Genomic DNA, 12,322 nt, shown 5'->3' with positions numbered 1-12,322 from the left:
CTTCTTCTTGCAACTTCATGCAATAAAATACATAGGTATTATATGACATGGTATGATATGATATGATATGATAAGATATGATTTGATATGATTTGATATAAAACTAGAATTTTGATTGTCTAAGTTACTGAAACTAAGAGAATGATGTGATAGTAAATTTTGGTGATCAATATTGTAGTTGAAGAAATTAGAAACCTAAAACTTCAAAAGGTACTGACAAAAATGAAAAATAAGACAATTTACTCCATTATAAAAGGCCAATGAACTAGGAAACGACCTCCTTAATGACAAAAGGTCTTTTAACCAATAACATAGGAAAAAATATGACCCACTGCAGTTTTACCGGCAAAGGCTGAGTTGGGAATCTAACTTCTATGCTCACCACAATGAATGTTTACATACAGAATTATAATATGACCTATTCTTACAACTTATTTGAAGTGTCAGTGAAGAAAGGATGGAGCTTCAAAATGTCTACACCTGCAATAGCAATAAAATCCCCCTTTTTCATTCTAAGCTAGAGTCAGAAGAACGCTATTAAGAGAGGTTTGTATAGGACTCATCATTTCAAAACAAAATACTCAAAATTCACATTTCAGTCACTTCTCATTTTACTTCAATTAAATAGGAATAAATAGACACGAACAATGAGATGACACAGACCATATATTTTCTCAGAAAAGTTCTAATGAAATCATCATTAAAATGTTTCAATGAAAAATTAAAAATACTCTGAAAACAGAGTCTCTGCCAAGAAAATGAGGCTCTTAAAAGGAGAGGCCCTTGGTCCTGGAAAGACTTGATGCCGTAGTGTAGAGGAATACCAGGATAAGAAAGTGGGAGAGAGTTGATTGGGGAAGAGGAAATGGATTATGGGATGTTTAGGGGGGAGGGAACCAGGAAAGGGGACAACATTTGAAATGTAAATAAAGAATATATCTAATAAAAATGCAATTTGTAAAAAAAAGAAAAAGAAAAGAAATAAATGGTCATAAAGATGACAATATGGTAGAAGTCAATTAAAGCAAAACAAATCACAAACAGAATGTATCATCAATTGAAAAATACATAAACTACAGTGGATATGTTCACTATCAGTAGGACCAATGGAATGGCTTCTTATACAGTACAAAAGAAAGTATCCATTTTCAACCAGAAAAAAAATTGAACAACAACAGACAAGGTGAGTATAGCATCAGACCCATGATACTAGATAACACCTGAGGCACAGATGAAAAACAATACTCAAAGACATTAAGGCAAATTTAGAAAAGTGAATCAAGCTAAAAAATAAAAAGTTGATTTGATCCCTGATTAACTACATCCAAAGTATGTAATTGTTAGGCACAGAATAGCCAAAGTTTAAAAAACTGAAAACAAAGCAAAATATATTGAAAGCAAAACAAATCCAAAATTGCAACCTTTACATTGGTGAAAAAATTTTAATAATAATAGAGTTTTCAAGAGAGTCCATGAAGTTAAATAAGAACCGGCATATAAAAATAAAAGTTAAAAAAATTAAATCAGGCCAGAAACCAATATCCATTGAAGGTGTTCTTTAGTAATGACAAAGGGTCTCTCATGGAATGGTGACTTTAACATCAGGACTCCGAAGGTGGGGGCTAGATAACTTCTGTGAGTTCAAGGATAACCCAGTCTATGTAGAATTCTGTTTCTACAAAGAAAAAACCATGACATGAGGCTGAGATTTTGTAACAGGAAGACCCAATTCTAAAATAATGGCAAATTTACTAAAATATTCATGAATGCATATTTTCTCTACACATTATTTTTCAAACTTACACTTGACAGTTGAAATAAATATAACATTCTAACACTGTTCTAAGTTTGTTTAAATATATTCAAATGTCTATGTTACAAAAGACAGAAAAAACATAAAGAAAGGTAGACTTTCTATGCTTTAACTGATGCTGCCAATAAGGTTAGAAGTGATGAGTTCAGTATATACCATATATTCCTAGAATTACAAACATAAACAAGAAAGGTAACTTTATGATACTCAAGACAATTTAAATTCTAGAAAAATCACTAGAGTAATGCAGAGAACAGTAATTACAAATAAAGATAAATAAGCAAAAAAAAAAAAAACCAGAGAAAACAAAAAAGCCAATAAAATTACCATAGGTTATCCCTAATTTATTAATGAATACTTTAAGCATAAATGCAAAAATATGTCAACTAAAAGAAATCAACCAGAAAATTAATGTAATAAACTCTGTCTAAAGTCATAACATATCTAAAAAAATAAGTAAATACTTTTCATGTATAATGATATAAGTGAGTTGGAAGTCAAAGGATGGAAAATAATGTAATGTGCAAACATAAAGTGAGAGGATAAAGTGTTTATATGAGCACTGAATAAAAGATATTTCAGAGTCAATAAGTTCACAAGCGACAAAGACAAAAAGTTTAATATACAATTAAAAATAGTAATCCTCGGTAGGTTATGTATGTACCATACAACACACCTGCATAAATAAGACAGAAGTGAAATGAGGGAAAGACAGTCCTACAAATGTGGGTGGTTACTGAAATGCCTTCCTCACCCAAAAATAAAACTCATGGTGGCCAAGTATCAGTGACATCAGCCAACATTTCATGTAATACCATCAAAATGCACAGGGGTAATTGTCCATGGAAAACATACCAAGGCAGACCATATCCTGGGTCATAAAACAAATTTATATGACTAAAATCATACAAAATATATTCTTTAGCCAAGTGGAATAGAATTAGATGGAGTAACTAAAGATACCATAAAAAGTCAGAACTCTTGAAAGCTAAGGAACACACTTCTTAAATGATCTATAAATCAAAGTGGATACCCTAACAGAAAATTAAAAATTATACTAAGCCGAATGAAAATGAAGATGTAAGAGTATAGTACAGATGAGGGAACTGGTTAATGCAGTGCTTTGTCGGAAGTGTGTTGTTCCAAATGCCCTTGCTGTAAGAGGTGGGAAAAGACCTCAATTTAACAACCTAACCTCTTATCTGAAAAAATCTAAACTATGCAGAACAATGGAAAACTGAAAGAGAAAGAAAGAGTAAAAAATGCAACAGTAACAACTACTAAAATGGGTCAGGGAGAGAGCTCTTCCAGTTAAAATACTTTCCATTCAGCCCTAATGATCTTTGTTCAAGTCAGAAATCTTATATAAAGATAAAAGGACAGAATGAAGAACTCAGCAACGTTGATAGAAGATCATAAATGATAGGTAGATAGGTAGATAAATATTGGATAGATAGATAGATATTAGAGAAAAGAAGAGACTTGCTTACACTTGAAAAGAAGCAAAAAGTATCACTGAAAATGTTGTAGATAGACAAAGGTTGCTAAGCAAATATTAGAATCAACTACCCCAGCAAATTTCTCATCTTAAATGATAGTGCCAATTCCTTGAAATGACCAACAGCAACTTGCACATCAACAAACTAAAATGTTGGTTCTCATAGACGTAGTAAATAAATTTGTAATTTTAAAAATCCACCAAAGCAATTTCAAAATCAGAATGTTTATTTACACAATTCTTCAAAATGTATATAGAAATCAAACTCTGCAAAATGTCTTCCAGAAAACAAAGAAAGCAGACAGCATGTTGATTTGCAAAAATTGCTTGGAATGTATTAGTTATAAAAGTTATATATATATATATATATATATATATATATATATATATATATATATATATATATATATTAATTTACATAAAATATATTTAGACATATATTTAAACACATATGTACATTAAACATATATATTTAAGCAACATGACCAAATGCTGTTTATTCCACTTGATATTATGCTAGTTTTGTATTTGATAATGAACATATGTAATCTGCTTTTAATAACAAGCTATTTTAGAAAACTTTACCAGATTATATTTATTAATATAGAGAAATCATTTGACAAAGCTCAACACCTGATTGTGACAACATCTTTTGGATAATCAGAGACAGCAGTGAACTTCCTCACCTTTAAGAAAAACATATACACATGCTAAAAAACAGTCATAATATTGATAAACAAAACTACTTCTCCTAATTTTGGAATTCAGACAGATTCTAAGAGATATATCTACATTACAGTTTCAGCATTTATGTCTAAAGGACCATTGTGGGCTTTTGGGGGGGGGGTGTAAGACACAACATACCAGTACATCTGCCAAAAGATAGTATTTCCTAGAAATGGTTGCATACACCAGGCAGGAACAATATCAACTGATAAACCTGTTAATATCAAAGAAAGTAAATCTTATTGTGTCTTACCCTTAGACAAAGAACTATAAGAAAGTAATGATTGTTAGGAGAGTAGAGTTATCCTCTGCTAAGGATGAGCCTCTTTATATGTTGCCCAAAGCAGAGAAGTAAGTGTCAATCTTGAAGTTATATACACACAAACAACAAACGCAAATTCAGTCATTTGTAGTTTTTACTGTGTGTGTGTGTGTGAATAATAAGAATGGGATGTGATCAATGTTGTGGGACAATGGACAAGGTCTGAAAACTTAGTATGTTAGAGCGCGTCTGAGACCCCAGTAATCAGGTACACACCTGAGAAGATCGTCACCTCCCTGCTCCCTACTAGATTCCTGGTCTGGAAAGCCTGCCACACTTCCCACATAAGGAATTGTGACCTGTGTTCAATTGGTTCGAGGACAGAGTTCTCCATGCAAATTCAAATACAATTTGAATGGAATTAACTGAAGATAACATAGTCAGAACTCTTGAAAGCTAAGGGCCCTGAGGTTTAGCCAATAAGCTTCCCTTCCCGAACTCCTTCCCTGCAAAAGGTATTTTAATCTCTGCTCTATCCTGAGAAATTGGTATGCATCCATTTTCAATGATGAACAGCCGATAATTGGTATGGATAAACATGGACTGCCTCTTCCATTGAACTGTCATAGGGAAAATGGAGAAGGCCTTTGCCTACAGTGCTACAGCCTAAGTCTTCCTTAGAACGTCTATCTGAGTTTCCAGACAACCACTGCTACCATCTTAGATGAGCTAAGCCAGAGGTCTCTATTTCCCTGGCTCTGGGTTTCATTGATGTCCTTGGCCCGGGAGCCTCCAATGGTCCCAGGCTAGTCACAGGCCTATGGAACCAATTCTATTTACCAAACTCCTCTGTGCAACACCCAGGTGATGACTGGATGCCCGGGCTCAGAGCATCCCCAACGCCTCCCTCCCCTATCTTAGAGTGTGTATTCCTACCCACTGAGCAATGTTTTGGTACTTTCTTAAAGCTCAACACCCAACTTCAGAACTACAAGGGGGCATTGTCAGACACTCCCCACTTTTCACTTCCCCAGAAGCATGTCACAGACCCTAGTGGCTGCTCAGAGCATAGCTCCACACAATGTGAGAGCAAGGGAGGAGGGGAGGGTAGCTGAAAATGGACTGCAGGGAGAAAAGGGAAGGGAGGAGTGGTAGGATTCTGTTTCGATCAAAACATATTAGAAATGATTACTTTTTAAAAATTGAAACATCAAGTTATTTATCAGGGCAGATAATTGGGTCACTGTAACTAAAAATAAATATTCAAGAAAGTTAATTCAGCTATGTGCCTCAAAGTATTAAAATAGATACAAAACTAAAAGATCCTAACACTGGTGATACTGAAGTGCTTACAGGGAATAAATTCTCTGGAAATCTGAGTTATCACTAGGAGAGTATCCTTTTACTAGGAAAAACTGTGCTTTCTAGGAAAGGCAAACATCTTATTTCCAAAGATCTTTCCTTAAGGAAGTCTTAGCCAAATCAGATCCCACATAAAACCAGTAATGACATTCTAACCAAAAGAAGTGAATTCAATCTAATAAAGTATTTTCCCAATCAGGAAAAAGTAAACTAAAGAAATATAGTCCACAAAGGGCCCAAATCAGACACTCCACCATCTTCATCATGTTCCTAGCCAAATGCCTCTCTCTAAGGTGGCAGTACATCTTAACCCACTTCAGATACCAAACATATCTACCTTGATCATGTTCTGAGTGCACCTGTTTACAACAATGTCATGATTTAGGAAATGGCACAAGGAATAGCAAAGTTTGGAGAGATGCACCGATTGAGTAAGAGTACATATTAAAAAGAAAAAAAAAAGCATTGCATTTGACTCTTAAAAGTGCATTCAGTGACCATAGGAGCTATAGCAAGGGTTGCACCAGGCAAGGTTTAACAAGAAGTTGTTGGGCAAATGTCTTTGTAGACATATTTTAATGAGATTTTGGTGACCCGTGTGTGAAGCTGTGCTTTTCCCAATATTTTGTGATGGTTACAGTGAGACTATAAAGCTGGAGACCTCTTTCTTCATAACTTTCTGCCTCTATTTATTTTTTTTTGATGGCTGCCACAACTGTGTCGTAACTCCATTTGATCCTGTCAACACTTCAAAGAGTAATTGGAAATAATAATAATAAACCAATTATTTCCCAGTGTAATTACCAAAATATAAAACTTATGATATATATCTGACATTTACTGATACAGTAGGCAACAAAAGCTGGAAGTGAGTTTCAATTGTGCTGTACCTTCCCAATAGGTAGGAGTGTAAATTGCATATTATATTAAAAACCTGTAGGATTCTAAGAACTGTAATATGAAACTGTGAAAGTGTCTGTGAGTCTATAAATGACTTCAAATATAATTTTAATACCTCTACAGTTTTTTTTAATGAATCCATAATTGAAGTTAATGATAAATTCAGTTAGAAATGAGTGACAACAGTTTTTCTTTTTCTTTTTTTTCCCCACTAAACTCACAGATCTAGTCAAAATCCCTTGTGCAGAAATGTTCAGTCAGTTTTGAAACTGCCTGAAGGAACTCTTGCTCCATCTAAAGGGTTACCCTCAGAGACAAATTCAGCAGTCACCATTCCTCTTTAAATTGTGGCTGATAAAGGGTTTATTTTGTCAGATTTTATTGTCATCCAGCTAGAAACTTATTCTTACTGTAATGCTTGTCTGTCCCAAGACCATTGCTTCAATCTTTCACGTTACATTTAAAATTAGGGCATGTTTTCTAGATTTATACTCAGTACTCTATATATAATGTTATTATTCCCAAGAAATGAAAGAGACCTATTACAATTGGGAACCGACTGGCTATCTAGTTATATGAAGGCATTAAGGTAAATGATGAAAAGTTGATTGTATTGTTACTATTGGGAGAACTTGGAGATTTATTATAGATTTTGTTCTTGTTGATGCTGTTCATTGTGCTGCTATTATTGATAAGAGATATTTGATACATTTAAAGCTGGTAGGAAAATATATATGCCTGGAGATTTTGAATATATTGTCATAATACAACATAAATGTCTGGAGAACAGAGGTTCAAATCCCATCTCCTCCTACATTAACATATGGTGAGACTTTTGTTTCAGACATGTAAGGTAACTGAATGAGGAATTCTCTTACTTCAGTAACTTTATCTTTCTGTAAGCACCTATAGTCTTTCAGTTTAGAATTATAGAATTTTGAAAATGTCTATGGTTTTTAATTTAGCGCTACAAATAATGGACTAACAGTTTTAATATTTCACATCTGTAGATAACCTTTTACCCCTTTGAGCACATAAACATTGTAGATTGAACATATGTTCTTTCAGTATTAGGAACTAGGTAATTCCTCTTTCAATCTGTCAAGCTTTTACATGATTATCTTTCAAAATAATGTAACTCTACTTATCACAAATTCCTTGAAAGTTTTGAAAAATTGTGTTTTTGGTTTAATTTTATTTACTTTTATTTGTGTGTATGAGTGTTTTGCTAAAACACACACACATACACACACACACACACACACACACACACATATACATATGTACTACCTTTGTGCCTGATGCTCACAGAGTTCAGACGAGAATTTAAGGGTGTTAGATATCCAGGAACTGGAGTTCATATTTTTGGAAAACAAAAAAGGGTGTTAGAAATTCAACTTTGGTCCTATGACAAGAGCAGTAATTATTCTTAAACACTATGCAATCTTTCCATCTCCTGTTATAAAAAGCAAAAAACTATGATTATTCTGTATTTACTTGTTTTATTGTTTTGTTTCTAGTCTTAGCATTTTGGTGCCTTCCCTGATATCACTCCCTATTTGATTTTCGGCTGTGTTCTTTGATTATCACTCCCTCTTTGGGTCTTTGGCTATGACTTGGTGTGAAAAGCAGAAGTATAAAGATCTCATTGTGATGTTGTGGGTGTTCTCCTTTTAAGTTCTCCTGTTGATCTATATGATAAGATGTAGTGATGTTTGTGCCTGGAGATTCTCTAGCCTAGTTAAGGAGGGTAGTGCTCTGCAGCCTATTCTAGATGTGTGTCTTAGACTTCCTACAGAGCATTTTCCAATTGTGTAAATAAGAGCTCAAATTGGAACTGCCTCATTTAAGAAAGAATGACTGATGGGCAAAGCCAGTTCCAGGAATCCAACACCTTGAGGTGTCATTGCAGCTACACACAGCTGCAGGTGAATTAGCTCTTTTGTTTCATTGACGAGCCTGTGTGTTTCACACTGTCTGAGGGACTTGCTACTTTGTGGAAACTCAAAGCCCTGGGAAAACCTCACCGAGCCAGAGTTGTGGCTGACCTGGGCTCCTTGTTTGCTCTCCTCCTATCTCATTAATGCAGCTGTGAGTACATTTCCAGAACTCTTCACCTGACACTGTGCTGAGGGATCAGGTGCCAGGTAGAGTAATCAATCTGGAGGGCTTTTAGCCTCGCATCCTGCCACTGTTTGACAGCATGTCTCCGTCAAGGAGACTGTCTTCCTTAGATCGATAAATCAATCAGTTCTTTTTACATCTTATGAAGCACTCCTCACGCCCCATGTCACTCACACTGCACCACACACAAGTGGAGAAATCAGAGCTGAGATTGGCCCAAACCATCCCATTCACATTCTATCCTATAATCGCAGATCTTTCCCCCAAATCAATTCCCAGTGCAGTGGTAATGGATCACAGTCCAGTTCTTCAGGCCTGTAAACTGAAGAGTAAATCTGCGGAAGGTGTTGGAGGTTCTAGCATGTTTAAAACAAAATAGACCGCATATATAATTCAGAGGACACAAATTGCAAGGTTTATGATCAGAACTGATCAAAGGAGACAGTGCAGGCTTTATTTAAATGGAATAGATTTACTGATGCTGCACAAAGGAACTCCAGAACGCTTCAAAGCTGTCAAGATTGTAAAGGTGCTGGTCAAGTGTCTGTGCCCATGTACCAAGCAGTGGCTAGCTGTCTTGTCAGCAGGAATGTAGGGTAAAAGAAGTGACTGACCAAAGGAAAGTCACAGCATTTGTTTCTCGTGTTGTGCTTGCTCCTAAGATATTTAAACACTAAACTGCACAACATTGGGCATAGGATACAAACTAAGCACTTAAATAATATTTGGTGTCTTCTAGTTATAAAAGTAGAATCTAAGACCCAACTCCCTTATACAGAGACATGTTGCCGAGAAGTTCCAGGCTCAAGATCTCTCCCAATAACCAACATGCTAACTTCCATTTTAATGTTTATCATTTCTTTAAGTAGACATGACTTTCCTTCCAGAGCACGTGAAGGAATAGTTCTGGACATAAGGCAGCTCAGCAGTTCTCTGTGTAGAAGGGAACTTTTAAAGAGACGACTAGATGCATCTATTCTTTTTCCACATCTAATCACCTCACTTCTTCATTCATGCAAAGAAATGTACCCTAGTGAGTAAGATATGGACTGATGAGTTTTTGAAAACAGATGTGTTGAAATGAAGGCCACTCCTTCATGAAAGTACATACAGGAATATAGGATGGGGGTTTCGTTGGTTAAAACAATCTGCTATTCAGTCACAAAGCAAATCTCAACTCATGTGTGACCTTGAATAAATGTCATAAATGATATGGATGCTGGCTTCTTCATCTGCCTCTGAGGCCTAGAATAACAGTGCACATGAACTTAGCATAGAGCCATCCCAATGGTGGGCCCAAAGTATTGTATACAACCTACCCTTACACTCCTGTGGCTGGAGATTATAATGGTTTCTTCTTAATTGCTCCAAATTGGTAGTTGATGCAGATTTACAGTAAGGCTTCAATACTTCTGTTTTTAAGCATCCAAGTCCTAATTTTAAGAGAAAATAAAACATCATTTCCCCCATAATCTACAAATCATGCCAGTCATCGTTTCTAACAAAGCTGATTCTATAAGCTGTTTCAGGATTTCACTGAGAATGGAGAGGGTCAAGGCTGGTAAGGACAACAGGTATGGAGTAACTAAATAGGTTATAAACACACAGACTAGGCCTGGTAGCTATTCTTTATTAATAGCAATACACAGTAGAAAAAGCTGTAGGCATTATATTTTTTCAAGGTCTCAGAACTCCCATCTACCTATTTTCTTTTGAATAAATAAAAGGTATCACAGGGGGAAAGTTTCTGAATAGAACACCAATAGCTTACTCTCTAAGATCAAGAATTGACAAATGGGACCTCATAAAACTACAACGTTTCTGTAAGGCAAAAGACACTGTCAAAAGGACAAAACGTCAACCAACAAATTGTGAAAGGATCTTCACCAACCCTAAATCTGACAGAGGGCTAATATATAATATATACAAAGAACTCAAGAAGGTAGAACCCAGAGAACCAAATAACACCATTAAAAAGTGGGGTACGGAGCTAAACAAAGAATTTTCACATGATGAACTTCGGAGGGCTGAGAAACACCTTAAGAAATGTTCAACATCATTAATCATTAGGGAAATGCAAATCAAAACAACCCTGAGATTTCACCTCACACCAGTCAGAATGGCTAAGGTCAAAAACTCAGGAGACAGCAGGTGTTGGCGAGGATGGGCAGAAAGTGGAACACTCCTCCACTGCTGCTGGGATTGCAAGATGGTGCAACCACTTTGGAAATCAGTCTGGTGGTTCCTCAGAAAACTGGGCATGACACTTCCTGAGAACCCTGCTATACCACTCCTGGGCATATACCCAGAGGATTCTTCAGCGTGCAATAAGGACACATGCTCCATTATGTTCATAGCAGCCTTATTTATAATAGCCAGAAGCTAGAAAGAACCCAGATGTCCCTCAACGGAGGAATGGATACAAAAAAATGTGGTTTATTTACACAATGGAGTACTATTCAGCCATTAGAAACAATGAATTCATGAAATTCTTAGACAAATGGATGGAGCTGGAGAACATCATACTAAGTGAGGTAACACAGTCTCAAAAGATCAATCATGGTATGCACTCACTGGTAAGTGGATATTAGCCTAGAAACTCTAAATACTCAAGACATAATCCACATATTAAATGAGGTCCAAAAAGAATGGAGGAGTGGCCCTTGGTTCTGGAAAGACTCAGTGCAACAGTATAGGGGAATACCGGAACAGGGAAGTGGGAAGGTGTAGATGGGGGAACAGGGGGAGGGAAGAAGGCTTATGGGACTTGTGGGGAGTGGGGACACAGAAAGGGGGAAATGATTTGAAATGTAAATAAAAATATATCAATAAAGAAAAAAATTAAAAAAATAAATATATTTTCCCCCAAAATAGTGTCATATTGAAAACTATAGTTTATTGGTTTAGAAATGCACTGAAATTAATTTTCTTTAGGGAGTTTCCTGGAATACTGTGTGATGGGTGGTTGTATAAGATGAAAGTTAAGTGGGAAGATGAGAATGGAGGGAAGGGGAGGAGACAAAGGACCAGAGAGAAAAGGAGAGAGCAGAGCCCAGGAAGGGAAGGAGAGGGGAGAGAAGGGCAGTAGAGGGGAAAGGAGAGGGAAGGGAAGCAAAAAAGGAAGGAGGGGAGGACACTGGAAGGCAGGTGGATGGAGAGAAGGAAGAGGGTAAGGAAAAGGAGACATCTTTGAATCAAGGAGTCTACACACCTAAACTTAAGAATCTCTTCTAGATTGAAAGATAATGTGTAAGTTGCTCCTCTGAACAGGGAACTGAAAAGCTGGTGTCCTGTTTCATTTACCCTGGAAATGAACCTGGACTAAAATCAGAAAGCAAAGCCAGTGGCTATTTGGCAGGTAGGTCAGTGCAGAATAAAGAGAAAGCTTTAATTCAAAATGGCCAGAGTGCACTTTCCTTTACATTAAACAATCTGATATCAGGTAGAAGGTATTTTGGAGATCCTCTGAGCTCTTGTCCTTCTCATCCTAACCATAGCCCCACCATAGAAAGGTGACAGGCAAGTTACTTATTCTGAGATTCACAACTTGAACTAGACCTGAAATCCCCTGGGTTGTAGCCAAGGATTCTTTTCAATAAACTCTATTATCTCTTCAAACTGACAGTAGTCCACATGG

The 12,322-nt window shown here is 36.2% G+C and overlaps 1 pseudogene; it reads right to left on the bottom strand.

Moving 5' to 3' along the window:
- The window catches only part of LOC127665641 (uncharacterized), a 50,709-nt pseudogene that overhangs the window by 25,154 nt on the left and 13,233 nt on the right, over positions 1-12,322 (bottom strand).

Source organism: Apodemus sylvaticus, chromosome 15 (genome assembly GCF_947179515.1).
Source record: "Apodemus sylvaticus chromosome 15, mApoSyl1.1, whole genome shotgun sequence".
In the NCBI taxonomy this organism is placed as follows: Eukaryota; Metazoa; Chordata; class Mammalia; order Rodentia; family Muridae; genus Apodemus; species Apodemus sylvaticus.
This window is presented reverse-complemented; position numbering and strand designations above follow the sequence as displayed.